The sequence below is a fragment of the Dreissena polymorpha genome, chromosome 3, assembly GCF_020536995.1.
Source record: "Dreissena polymorpha isolate Duluth1 chromosome 3, UMN_Dpol_1.0, whole genome shotgun sequence".
Taxonomy (NCBI): domain Eukaryota; kingdom Metazoa; phylum Mollusca; class Bivalvia; order Myida; family Dreissenidae; genus Dreissena; species Dreissena polymorpha.
In genome coordinates, this window is record NC_068357.1 from 107,913,812 (window position 1) to 107,928,942 (window position 15,131).

Consider the following 15,131-nt stretch of genomic DNA (forward strand, 5'->3'; position numbering starts at 1 on the left):
TAGATACGTACGTTGGTATGGACTTCTTTGGATCAATGTACGTCAAATCCGGAAGGAGGCAACTGAGAAGGTATGTTTTTTTATTTACATGTTTGTGCACAGGGGCCGCAAACATAAGATAACGTGCAGTGATTCGTTTATATGCCCCACGCAGCGATTTGTTTTTCTTCGAGACAATCCAGAAACAGTTTACAGTGACAATAGCTCAACTCTGACGGGTGGCAAAAAGTAGCTACGTGAATACATTTACGAATGGAATCAGAGCCGAATTTTGAGGCATCTGCAACAATAATGAATTGCTTAGCACTTAAATCATCCATACGCAAGACACATAGGTGAGTTTGATACGCTCTTTCAAAACCGCATTGAAGTCCATAGTACACGAACAACTGCTGGACGACGATGCTCTGTCAACAAATGTCCATAAATATGACCGGAAATTTAGCAAAATAAGACCCCTTTTTATCCAGAAGATTATGGGTTAAGTTTTCAGGCAACAGCTCTATATGTTTATATTTACAGCAGGTATTTAACTAAGACGTCAAATTTATTTTCAGGATCTTTATGAACATTCGCTCACAAACTTTACAACTGGTCTACTTCATATTCTAACAGTCTTTTTTATTACTGTAAGCGCTTGAACAAAGCCAGTATAACTGCAAAAGGTTCATTCATATTGGCCCCCGCGACTGATAAAATATTGATGTCAAGTACTTAATTGCACTTATCGGATACTGGCGATTAATAATTAGGACTTTAACAAACAATGTGGCAAGTTGTGTTTGGTGGAATTTCGCAAAGCCTGTGCTCAGTCTCATACAGGCGGGTTGGCAAACAATGTTAATGTTGTCATTAAGTTAACAATATCATATTGATGTGTGCGTGCTCAGCCAATATGCTAAATTGTACTAATACATTACATCAAATGTGAACGAATTTTTACTCTGTGTCGGTTTCTTATGTTTAACATAAGTATAACAACACAAACACATACATTTGTTTAATCAAATATAATATGAAAAAAAAGACGAAGAAAAAATCGGAGACCATAAAATTCAGTCATGGATAACTGAAAGCGGTTGTCTCAAGAATCACGTGTTAGAAATGGCATGGTATTTCTACAGACCGTTAGCACGCTATTTCGTGATCATTCTTGAGTGGCGATTTTGCGTACTGAGTAAATTATCAACTGAAGAAATCACGCAAATTTGAAAGTCTTCCAAAATAATTGCATTTATTTAGGTCGTTGAAATCTGACACTATTGCTGAACTCTCCTTTTAAATTCTTCCGCATTCAACTACCGATTCTACCATTAAAACTCATAAAGTTATTCGACCATTTTGTAACAGTTCATGAACTTGTGAATTGGGTGAAAAGAAGAAGCCAAAATAATGTTAATTATACTTCACATATTGATAAAGCTATGCTAACCACGGCTTTACAGTTGGGACTTTCTTAGGGTTTTTTTATTAATAAATCAAGGCTTACGTGTCGGTAGCTATCTTAAGAATTTTAAAACTTGCATAAGCTGTGAAACTAGAGGTAAGCTTTTCGCAGTTAAATTAATGTACGCAAGGTATTTTATTTCAGAACTTTTCATTCGTTGAATAGACTATTTAGTTAACTTTAAATGCAACTTAAATTTGTATCGAAAAGTAACGTAACACGGATTATTTTGCTAGTATTTAATTTATAAGATATGTAAATTTAAATTTTACACTTGATGATACAAATACTAAATGAAACGCGTTCTGTAAAAAGGGGGTTTAATGCATGTGTATAAAGTGTCGTCCCAGATTACCATGTGCGGATCAGGGACGGCACTTTCCGCTTAAACTAGACTTTTGCTAAGAAGAGACTTCTTTAAATTAAACATATCATACAAAATAAAACCGGAAAATATCGTCCCTGCATAGCCTGGACTGCCCAGGCTAATCTGGGACGACACATAACTCACATGCATTAAACCCCCTTTTCACAGAGCACGGCACATATGCTTATACATGTAATTTTTATACATCTCGCACGAATCCCCATCTGTTAACATTATTCGAAGCCGGTGGTGCTCTCTTTATCTTTCGTACAGAAAACTCGTTTTTCATTCGTCTACGGACCGCGTTTTTTTCTGAATCAGATCACCGTTTTTATATAAGGTTAGTTAAGTTTTATGAATGGAAAGCGGCGGTCATGATCCGTGGTGGCCCTTTCGCCTCCTAGCCGATGAGCGCTCTTTGTGTCGACTTGGATAGCGCCAGGGCTACTAACTGTGTGTGTGCATAATCCTCCTGATCATGCTACGAGAACAGCAGTCATCTGAAATATATCGCCTCTGCCCAGAATCAGTTCATCTTTATTCTCTGATTACAAGTATGGTGTGGTTAAACTGCTTCATTTATGCGACCACTTTCGCACTAATCCTGGTCTCGTACTTGGTTCGGATATTCCTTGTACCGAAGAGGGTGGTGGTCCTGGTGAAGACAATTATTTTCGACCTTACGGCTTCCAGTTAACTCTGGCTTTCAACGCCATTACGCCATACGCACTCCAGCTGGAGGTCCGTCTCTTCTGAGGTCAAATGTCTGACGTTAAATTACTCGGCGTTTCTGTAGCTAGCGGCTTGTTTACAGGGTATGATAGCGAACCCATCGAAAAAAAACTCATCCATTTCAGTCGGGCTAGGCTAGGGGACGTAATTGTCGGAGTGTCATGCAAAGATGACGAGGTTCAATATGGACATAATCCAATCCTACGCCCCTACGAACGCCATTGATGAGGGGGAGGATAACAAGTATTTCAACGGACACTGTCAACCATCGTACATGACAGACCAAATAGGAAAATCATGATTGCAATGGGTTCACAGATCGCCAGTTACAACATAGGATATAAGGAAACCATAGAGCATCAAGGGCTAGGCGAGATGAACGACAGCGATAAATGATTCGCCGTCATGTGCGCAGCAAGTAACCTGGTCGTCGGAGGGGTTTTTCCACAACAGAATGATACAAAAGGCACTTTTGTCACCGGACCTATCAACGAACAACCAGATCGACCACCTTCCATAGGAAGGATGTTTCGTCGCTCTCTTCAGGATGTACGCGTCCGACAACGTGTACACGTAGCTGCTACAAATCATCATCTCCTTGTCGCCCGATTGAAACTGAAGCTAAAAAAGAATTCGGGATTCAGACAACGCCAGCATTAACGCAACAAGATACTCAGAAACTAGAAGAATAACAGATCACTTTTTTACAAGTGCTAGGTCGTATGGGACTTCCTTGTGGGAGCTCCTTGGAGAAGAGAAAATAGAGCAGAAGAGGCAGAAATTGAAAGAAGAAGTGTCCTCAGCATGCAAAAACGTCCTTACCCCCCATGAAGACGTACACCCACAATGAGTTAATCTCAGCAGAGACGCTACATTCGTTTTAAGATAGATTAAAAAAGACATCAAGTATCACCAAACGCAGGACAAGAGAAGCAAAAGAAAAAGCACAAGAAGAGAACACAGTAGCAAATGGAAGAAATTCCAAGCGAAGAAGTAGATCGAGTAGTTCGAGAAACTATTTAACATACAAACTCCTGCGAAGCAACCGGAGATACCGCCAGCTATACGCGCTCTGCTAATCAAGGGTGGTGCACCCTCGAAGGAAGTGGTCTACAGTGCCATCTTGCAATTGCAGAATGGCAATTCTGCAGTTTAACGCTGTTGTCCATCACAGGAAAGATGTTTATTCGCATCCTATTGAACCGAATGACAGATCCGCTTCTCCGTGATCAATAAGCCGAGTTAAACAAATAAGTATTTTTTTCAGCAAAGTGCAACCGCGCGTTCGTACTATGAAGTCCCCACAATGATCCGACATTTTTTAACCGTTCTAACCGTTGCAGTTAACTGAAAATATACTTATTTTAAAAAAAAGATCATGATACCTATAGAAAACTCTTACGAATGAGTGGGCTCTCCACTTTATCCCCTTAAAATGGTGAAATATCTTTAAAGAGATCCTTAAAAATGTAAACTGGGTCTCGCTTTATTCTCCAAACACAGATCCGAAAAAGTCACGTGGTATAGGCACCGTGTCTCAATATATTGAAAATGACATAGACAACGAAACTTAAAGTAAATCATACTAGATAATCACACTTTACACTTACGATCAATGACGTTAATATTATTAAATACTTTATTTCTAAATTATGCGAACACAATAGGAATCTACTCAATTCATTTTTAGTTATCAATGCATGTCAAGTAAATTACAAAACTTAATTAGTTTTAAATATGGTATAATATATAAGTTTTTTTTAAAACAAGATGTGTTTGTGAAACACTATGTCCCCGTATATGACGTTTGACCTTGAAGGATGACCTTGACCTTGACCCTTCACCACTCAAAATGTGCAGCTCCATGAGATACACATGCATGTCAAATATAAAATTGCTAGCTTCAATATTGCAGAAGTGACATTACATGAGCAATTTTGACCCATATATTTGACCTTGAAGGATGACCTTGACCTTGACCTTTCACCACTCAAAATGTGCAGCTCCATGAGATACACATGCATGCCAAATATCAAGTTGCTATCTTCAATATTGCAAAAGTACTCATAAAATGAGCGATTTCGGCCACATATATTTGACCTATGACCTTGAAGGATGACCTTGACCTTGACCTTTCACCACTCAAAATGTGCAACTCCATGAGATACACATGCATGCCAAATATCAAGTTGCTATCTTGAATATTGAAATATTGCAAAAGTGTACATTAAATGAGCGATTTCGGCCACATATATTTGACCTTTGACCTTGAAGGATGACCTTGACCTTTTACCACTCAAAATGTGCAGCTCCATGAGATACATATGCATGCCAAATATCAAGTTGCTATCTTCAATATTGCAAAAGTTATTGCAAATGTTAAAGTTGGCGCAAACCAACCAACAGACCAACCAACAGACCAACCAACAGACCAACAGACAGGGCAAAAACAATATGTCTCCCACTACTATAGTGGGGGACATAATAAATACATTCAAACCATGTTTAAAAGTAAACATCACTATTTTTAGTTGAACTTGCTGTTAGTAGACCAGCTATAAGTATGGATTGTTTATGTTGGAATTTTAAATTGAAATAAAATTAATCATTAATACAATTAATTTCATTTACCCTTTCTTTAAAAAGCATATTTATGAACTTTGCATATTTTGTTTCCATGCCGTTTAAAAAGTGAACATGTATACATATACATGTATGTTAATTATATCCACTTGAAAAATCAACATCAAAACGGAATGTGTATTATATATTTATTTATTAATTTCACTTTCACACTGTTGTTTTTTTCTAATTGTTAAAGAAGACATTTGCAGTTCCATATAGGTCTTTTCAGTATTTAAAAATACACAATTTAGTTTATTATTCATACGACAGGCTTTAATTCCTATCACCATTTTACAAAATTACTGAAACAACCAGATAATAATCTGGAAATTGATTCTGCAGTTTGACTGGCAGTGACAGAAAGCTCTTTTCATGCACTTAATAGTATGTTCATGTATAGCGTTTGAGTGACATAATTTATGAAAAAGATCGTGTAAACCGAATTCTGATGTCAAAGTAGAATTAATAAACAAAACGTCATTTGGGTTTCGACCCTACTCTCAACCCCAAGAATCACGGACATCAAGAACAAAACACAACCCCAGAAGCAACATAAACACAATAAGCAACAATGCAACAAACCGATTTAACGGAAACGTAGTTAGAATAGAGTTAAAATAAATGGCTGAAAAATAAATCTCCTTTTTTAATTTCTGTACCATTTCATTTTACAATTTGAAGACAAATTATGAAGCTTTAATAGGTTCATCAAAAATAAAAGGATTGATCATCAAATTAAAAAAGAGACATAAATCTATGTGTAAATTGTTGTTACTTTATGCAGATAAAAGTTAGAAGAATGATTGGCGTCAAAATCCTGGGACTCCTACTGCTAGAGGGCGCCCTTTTAGCCGCCATATTAAGCACGGCTCTCCCTACCTGGCTTCAGTTACCGTTAGAGGAGGAGGAAGAAGGAGCATCCTCGGCTGTCTACTACGGGCTGTTCCAGCAGTGTAGATGGGACTGCACTACGTGGCGAGGTACTCATATTCGCATGCAAATACTTTGTTTGAATCATTTACTTATTGAATCATTTTCAAAACATAAATCAAAAAGGATTATTTGATTCCGTAAAGAGTTCTGAATATTTGTTTGTATTCGTATAAATAACGTTTCACAATTATATGATATAAATGAAAAAGTATCATGCATTCAAAAATATACATATAAAAAGTAAAATACCAACAAAAAAGCAGGTAAATAAATATATTTATATTAATATGAATGCGTGTTTTCCTCGACATTGTTCTGCAGATGTACAGTCTAAAACCCTGGTAATGTTTTGACGATTATGTTGAAATAAATATTTTGCGTCGTTACTTTTTTTCGTCATTAAACATGATTGAAGTGTTGAATAAGGGTTAACGCCTTTGAGGTTATGATATATAATGATACCACTTTATATGTCGTTGATGTCGAGCCTGCTTGCGCTTAGCCCCATAAATCTGTCAGAATGAGTGGGTGTATGTGAGGCGTCAGTATGTACTTCAGATGTAGGTCGATTCTTAAACATGGGCAATATAAATAATTTGCTTCGGGTGCTCACCAAAAAATGACGCGCCACATACCCCTTGACGCTTCTGTGTCACTCGCTCAAAGAATGCTCTTATCATGAAATAAATACAACAAAATTCATTTTTGACAAAGGGCTCTCGACAGGTTTTGAAATACAGCAAATACATGTACAAGCAGGAACTATCTTTTATCAGTTTTTGAAGATGGTTTTGAGGAGCACTGGCTGCGAGCATCCCAGGCGATGATGATTCTCGCTTGTGTGGCGATGGCAATAAGTCTGCTTCTAGGACTTCTTTACGCCATGATTTTCAAGGATACGAAGGCGATACTTGTTGCATCTGCGATAACCGCCATCGCCGGAGGTATTATATTCAACAGTTATCAATCAAGTCTGTTTTAATTTTTATTTTTTTTAGTGATTCACATTACTTTTTGGAATTTGGTGATAAACCCAAGAGTTTTAATATTTTTTATTTTGCATACAATTTTTATTGTAAGTTTAAATTATTGCACTAAGAAATGTAAAAAACTAAAGATGACATCAAATAACCAGCACATTAAGCTTAACACGTAGGGAAAATTGAAAAACTCTTCACTGAGCTGTCTATTATGCTCTGAGTTAAACAGAAAACAAAACATCCAAGATACTTTGTTGCTTAACTTTTCGAAAACCAGACTTCAAATCCCACTAAGTGTGATATTGACAAAAGAGTACCAAACTCTTTCATCACATAACATACAACTATAATTTCCTTTACAGCGGGGTCCTGTGCCATTGGGATAATAGTATTTGTCGTAAAGATGAAAGAAGTCACACAATCTGATTGGAAATATCACGCCAGCTTTGGAATCGCCGTGGCTTCCGCCGTCATTTCCGCTACCGTTGGTGTGCTTTTCCTCCTTATATGCAAACGTAAATGAACTCAACCAGACAATATACGAGCATGCCATACCATTTTACTCATAATTTATTGGGCTTTGATAATATTTACTACGAGTGTGCCTTTATGTACATATTGTATATGTTAATACATTTCTGACATTATAACGTGATACAATTTGAGAACACTGTCCCTTTTTGTGCAACAGCATCATTATACAGGTGTTACTTAGATATTAAAATAATTCAAACTAGGCACAGCGTTATATTAAAATAAATTGAACTGGGTGCACAGCTTGTAATGTTGGTTGCTTTAAAATGACACTAATACTAAAGCTTATTAAACAAATTTTGGAAACTTTAAGTTTGTCTGATGTTGGAGGTTAAACACGAGATTTGATTATCAACGTGTTTAGATTTACGTTCAGCGAATCGCCATCTACAGAAGCATGAATCAATCCTTTTAAAAGCAAATTGTTACTTATTTATAGCAAAGGCATAATTTCCGAACACTGAGTCATACGTAAAACAAACGTAATTCAAAATTTAGGTCTACTTGTGTTTCATTTAAAAGTGTCTAGCATGTCGTTCAACTACGAACCGTGGCACATGTCTTAATAATAATGCCAATACCTCAAGAACACAAATAAATCCAATTCATTAAACTGATCTTTAACGTTTAATCCATTTATGCCAAGTGGACTCTCCCATCCTTCTTAATTGGATCAATTTATTTCAAAAACGAGGGATGTCTAGTATATTTATTTCTATATTTAGAATATAACTTACAAAAATTCCTTTAATCAAACAGCACAGACCCTGATGAGACGCCGCATCATGCGGCGTCTCATCTGGGTTTACGCTGTTTGCCAAGGCCTTTTTTCTAGACGCTAGGCATAAATGGGTGAATCCTTATGCTTTCTCTTGCAATCTACATGCATGTATTACTGTTTTAACTCTCGTATGCGTCGTTGAGTTTGAATTGTATTGGATGTATGACATTGCCATTAATGGACTTAAATTGAATGGACTTGCCACTGAAAAGAATTATTTAAAACATAATTCAGAGTTATAAATACCTCTTGATAATAATTATGACTTCATTTGACTTTTGTAAAAAATACTTGTAAATAAGAGCCTATGCTAATACAATTACCGATGCTTATTACATGGTCCGTGTTGTGAAAGATGGAAATAACGGAATAGCTGAACGTTTTTTTCTGCTTAGCTCTCTTAGCTTATTTATTACGAAGATTTATTTCGATAATTCAGCGGCAACATTGAACGCAAATCGAATAAGGGAAAGTTTCGACAATGTATACCAATCACTATACAATAAGTTATGAGTAAATCAATGAAATGAACACAATTGCATAAATTAAGCTGTTAAAATAACCTATACATATAGCTTTAACATAAAGTTTAGAACTGAATATAATTTGGCAAAAGTTTGCTCAATTTTGTTTTAATCAGTCGTTAATCAGTAATACACATTTAGTAGTAAATTTTTGATTTGTTTTATACAAATGTGTGAATATAATATATTATTTCCACGTCAAAGCTTAAGGTGCACAACTGATGCATTTGTTGAACATTTGTATCTGTTATTTCATTGTTTCACGCTTACCCTCTTTTGTTGTTGTTGTTTGACGTATCCACTTTAACTTTTATTACTATGCTGTGTTATGGATGGCCATTACGTTAGTTGTGTATTATTTCACTCAAATAATTGTGTGTTTTCTTTCAATAGTCAGATATTGCTCAATACTTGTTTCAAAAACGCATAAGTAACGTAACAAATTCAGCCATAAGTTTAAAGGAATATTTTCTTATGTTTTCAACCGGCGCTATGACGCCATCTTGAACGTGAAATTACTTCTGATTATATCAAGTTACTTAATATTTAACGTAAGTAAGTTGTTATGCAATTGTTTATATAAAAATTGTGGTATTAAATTTACGCTTGTTTTAACTTCTTTTTCAGTATCTTTTGCTAATAATTATCGATTATCCTTTTTAAATGTTGACCTAATTAATTAACACTGACCCTTCTGCATTTCGATACGCCTTATTTCATAACGCATTTCAGCATTGATGACTTTTGGTTAAAAGACATCGTTTTTTTTTCTGCCTTAGTAAAGATGATCAATTTGCAATCGAAAATTTCCGTTTATCAAGTATGTAAATAGTATTTTTTATTAGTGCATATATGAAATCATTATTTAGTTTTGTGTTGTCTGTATTACATTTGATAAAATACATCAATACACCAGTGATGGGCCATATCATTACACTTTCAGTTGGTGGGTGGTTATAATGTGAAGAATAAATAGACAAATATCATATTCTATGTCTAAATGCATTAATGGTTCCACAATTTGAAACACGTTCCCTGTTTAACGTTTTATTCTATACCGCTGAAACGAATTCCTATGCATAAATGTCACTTATTGATAGTATTCTGCTGTTGATTAATATTTGATAGTATTTTTATTTGGCAATTCCATTATTTAAAATAGTTGTTTTTTTTACAGTTTTCATAAATCAGCGATAACTCTCTTATTATATAAATTGAATTATATCTTTCTAATATGCCTATTAGACATGGTAGATAAGAATGTGTCAGCATCAATCTTTTAAAGTGCGCAAGGCATGCGTACATTTACATTTACTATTTCTTATTACTATTCATCTAGCAAGATATTATTTCAAACGTGTCCCAATGATAATATCACCTCTTCCTTAAAAAGAACAACAAGTTTATATAGAGAGACAGACAGTTTATTCAGACTTATACACAAGTACATCGCCTTCATACTAAAGTATACAGATTATTTTCTGTCAGGTAACTAGGTATAACAACATAACATTAAATAACTTGAAATACACGTTTATGAATACAAATACTAATACACTATCAAGGCGGTAATGAAATTTATTGAACAGTATTATTTAGAATCGAATTTCTAATTACAAGAGCTTCTTTGATATATTTACATACATTTTAATATCTTATTTTTCACATGAAATTAATAACTTTTGGAATTAAAATACAGATGGGTTAATATAAATATACGGCTTATATATGTTTTTCTTAAATCAGTGTAGCAACGGCATATACATATAAAATGGTATTCATCTTCTAAATCCAAGTCCTCACAACATAAACAATAACGTTCATTTCGTGGTTTGTTGTTTGGGCGTATCTGCCTGTTTGGATTCTCATAATGTGTATGAGGAAGCAAAGCAACAGTAAATGTTCTTGTAAATTAATTGTAAATACACATGCCCACTTCATATTTGTGCCGTCAATAGATATAGATCATATAAGATATTTTGAACATAGATAATCCTTTCTTTCAACAAAATATCCAACATATCTACCTGAAAAGAACTTTCTTCAAATAGGCCGTGGTCATCATTTACAGAGAATTCCTTCCTAGACTTATAGCTTACTTATGTCGATGATGAAGTGAAAACCGGCTCTCCATTACGAGAAGTTTTTTTCGATACTGTAAATGCCATTCTTTTATGTTAATAACCCCTAAAGGCTCTTTTCCATTATATTTAATAAATAAGTTTAATAAGCAAGCCATTGTTCTGGAATTACTGATATCAATATGCGTAATCTTGTACTGGCTGCTTAAAGCAAAACTTCTTATACCATAATCTTTGAAATAAATACGCAAAACTCTATAGAGCAGTTTTGTTTCCAATAACAATGTGTCTTTTGAATAGATATAAACTTATTTAATTCCCCATTAACACTTTACAATAATTACCTTAAGTAAATCCGCAAATACACGTATGTCAAAGTGGATACATTGTTTCTTTTTATAAACCAAAAACAACCGTTAACTCTCAATAAACTAAATAAACTAAACTGATACAAATAATAGCAATATACATATTTTTAATTGGTACAATTCAATCATTAATGTCAAAGAATTCAGTTCCTGGACTACATTCTTTCACAAATTGACACACGGCGTAAATAAAATATAAATGGAATAATTTTGGACACACCACGCAAAACAGTCAATGAACAAATTATGATTTACATTTATTGGCGTCGCTCTGGAGAGTGGCGACTAGTATGTAATGCTTTTTTTTTCGCTTATGGGAGGAGAAGTTATTTTACGGATCAATGTATATATTTTTGTTTTAAGAATATCTTGCATGGTGGTGATTTTTGTGTAAATTAGTGTAAATAAGTACTGCATTTGTGCCTATTACGTTTATTACAACATTTATTGCCAATAATGCTAAGCTAATTGTTTTAATAAATAACTGATCCACAACTGATCACAGGGGAAAGATCACAGGGACTGGGCAAATATGCGAAACTTTCTGGTTTTGTATAAAATCAAAGCATAATCAAAATCATATCAATGAGCATTTTTACCTCATTTTAATTGAGAAACATCGGGACAATAAGTCCAGAATTTTTTTCTATTAAATTTGACAAAATAAACAATTTCAACTTGTTTAAAAGATTTCACAACTTTCGTCTGAATCTTTCCAAACTTGTTGAGTGTTTTTATATCAGTATTACTCGAACCCTATTGAAAATGATGAATATCGGAGCAATTAATCTATAATGATCTTTTACTGAATTTCAAAGTATTGTGAAATGCAGCTTCTTTATTCAATTTACAGTTTTAATTCATTTTTTTTCAAACTTTTACAGCGTTTTCATATCAATGAGTACTCGACCCCTATCGTAAATGAGCAACGTAAGAATAAGTTCAGAATCATCTCCCCTTGAAGTTGAGAAAAATATGAAATTACGCTTACAAGATGAAGCAGATTTTTAAAACCCTACACAGTTCTGTTCCATTAATGAAAACTGTACACGGATGCCAGTAAAAAAAGGAAACCAATGTAAATAAAATGAACTATGAAATATTTGGGGGCTCAACACAAAATCATAGATAATGGTTATTTGGGGGTGATAACACAACATAATAAATAATGGTTATTTGGGGGTTATAACACACAATTATAGATAATGGTTATACCAGTAGCTTTTTCTATTTTGTTTAAAATAATCGGCCAACATATTAATATTTACAGTAGAAAAAAAAACGTTCCATGTAACTTCATTGAGTGCCTTTTACACTGAAATTCCCGACGCCCTTTGATGCTTTGCATCAATTCTTATCTTGTACATAATGAAAACGTTGTATATTCGCGCATCATATGTAATCGTTAAGAATGTGAGACTATAAATAGGTCAAGTAAAATCAAATTATCAGCGATTACCCCCCCCCCCCTTCTGCTCCGAATACACACGCTGCGCTCAAAATAAGCCTACCCCTTTGTACGAATATTATATGTTATTAGGAATATATTATTCATCATATTAAAAAGAATCACTCACATTTGACAAACGCACCCTACACTCAAAAGCAAAAGTTGCTTTTTTAATCAAAGTGAACTATATCAATTTCAGTCATGGCAATCTTCATAAACATTGGCAAACTTCAGCTACACACGCAGAAGACAAATTATATTTAAAGCATCATTAAGCATTTACATAATCATTCACACCATTGTCCAATTAAAGTGTAAGAGATACATTGTTATATATTACTTGTACATTTAATATATATTCTAATATAACTCATGCAATTTAATATATACAAAATCGAAATAAACTATGTAATTTAGCAGTAATAATGGACAATTCTAACACATTCTAAGCATGCGCTCAAAATAAACAATGAGTCAAAACATAGTTTTATGATTGAACGTCACGCACTAATACTTTGGAAACAAATGCAGCAATTTTACAGACCTGATTGATTTCTAGCACAATTAATATAAACATCAAACCATTAATAAATCCAAAATATGAAAACAAAATTTAAAAACCAGGTAGTTTGTGATTCATGACGATGATGTCACCAAGGAAATCTACATTTGGAAATTATGCAAGTTCATGACCGTCGTTGGTGATACATTAACTGTGCCAACAATTTTTACATTTCTGTGTGTGTTAAATCTTGAATGTTGTAATGATTAAAAATGAATTGTGCCTTGTTGCTCAACACTTTGATGCCCACCTATATTTGATGTTCAACACCAAAGTTCGTTACGTGTGGATCAAACATGTCAACCGGCATTCGACAATGAAAACTGTGTAGTGTGTTCTATATTTTATGTTTGTGATGTATTACCATTGTTAGCCACAGAGTATAACCATCATCATTAACGACAAAAACACAGCCCCACCATGATGTGTTTTGTCATAATCAACAAGAAGAAAATCATAGTGCCATCGCCGCCATTGTTTCAGTCTTCTTTTTTCACGACTGTATCGTCATTATAATCATAACCTTCATCTTATTATTAAAGGGGCCTTTTCACAGATTTTGACATGTATTGAAGTTTGTCATTACATGCTTTATATTGATAAATGTAAACATTGGATCTTAAAAGCTCCAGTATAAAATCAAGAATAAAATTAAAAATGGACAAATAAGTTACCCTCGTCAGGGCTCGAACCACTGGAGTCCTGGAGTAAAAGTCTAGCACTTATATCACTCGGCCATCAGTGCTCATACAATGAAGGAAGTATTTGATACTTTAAATAAGCAATCCTCGTAGTTTCACAAAATATAATGACAACAACAGAACTCTCCAAATTATTTCATCGTTTCGCGTTGCAACGCTTGATAATTTTCAGGTTTTTAAATCGTCAAAAGATGCATATAATGGCTATTTTAAAGCATGGTAAATATTCAGTATCACTGTTTCCTCACAGATATCATAACTAAAATGAAATTTGCGAATCTGAAACAACTTTTTTTAATTTTGTCAATTTACCAAAACGTGAAAAGGCCCCTTTAACATGGTATCACTAATATCAACATATAATATACGATACGTATTATATTAATCACAAGCAAAGCAATATTTCAAAAACCAGACATTAGTGCTCCTGACATGTCCATATCAAAGCAAATGATACGAGAAAAAGCTGCTGATAATGGTATTGTTAATTTAAAACAGTAATGATTATGAAGATGCAGATGTGATATTAGGATGGGGGATTAAATGATTATTACTTTAACTTTATGGTAATTTTGTTGTTGTTGTTGATGATGATGTCAAATTGAGACCACGACGATGATGATGAGGACGGCGATTAGGATATTGATGATGCAACTATTGAAATGAGGAAGTACTAGATGCAGAGGGGGTAATCACGTGATAGTCAATATGGCGACGTCCATACCGAGACGGTTATTTTTCGCCGTTTTATACCCTTAATTACTTTTGTTTATGTTTTAAATGATGCTCACTTTTCAGCCATATCAGTTTAAAGGTGATTAGCGTTAATTTCGTATTTAAATTCGCTTTATATTTCGACTTTACTCCCAGCAAATTTTCTATGTGGAGCCCTAATTAGGTCATCCCGCCAAGATATTTCGCAGCGAGTGAAGTCGAGTTATAGATAGATAGATATATAGATGTTTATTCAGGAAAAAAGGCAATATGCCCATCATTCCGCATGCAACACATGACAAAGAAATATACAACCGGTTAATGGTGAGATA

At 34.2% G+C, this 15,131-nt stretch overlaps 1 long non-coding RNA gene across 1 annotated transcript; it reads left to right on the forward strand.

Moving 5' to 3' along the window:
• The first annotated feature begins 5,979 nt into the window (after positions 1-5,979).
• Positions 5,980-8,386, forward strand: LOC127870937 (uncharacterized). Its single transcript, XR_008045011.1, has 3 exons — positions 5,980-6,151; positions 6,881-7,048; positions 7,447-8,386. It is a non-coding gene; the product is annotated as an uncharacterized LOC127870937 (long non-coding RNA).
• The last annotated feature ends 6,745 nt before the right edge of the window (positions 8,387-15,131 follow it).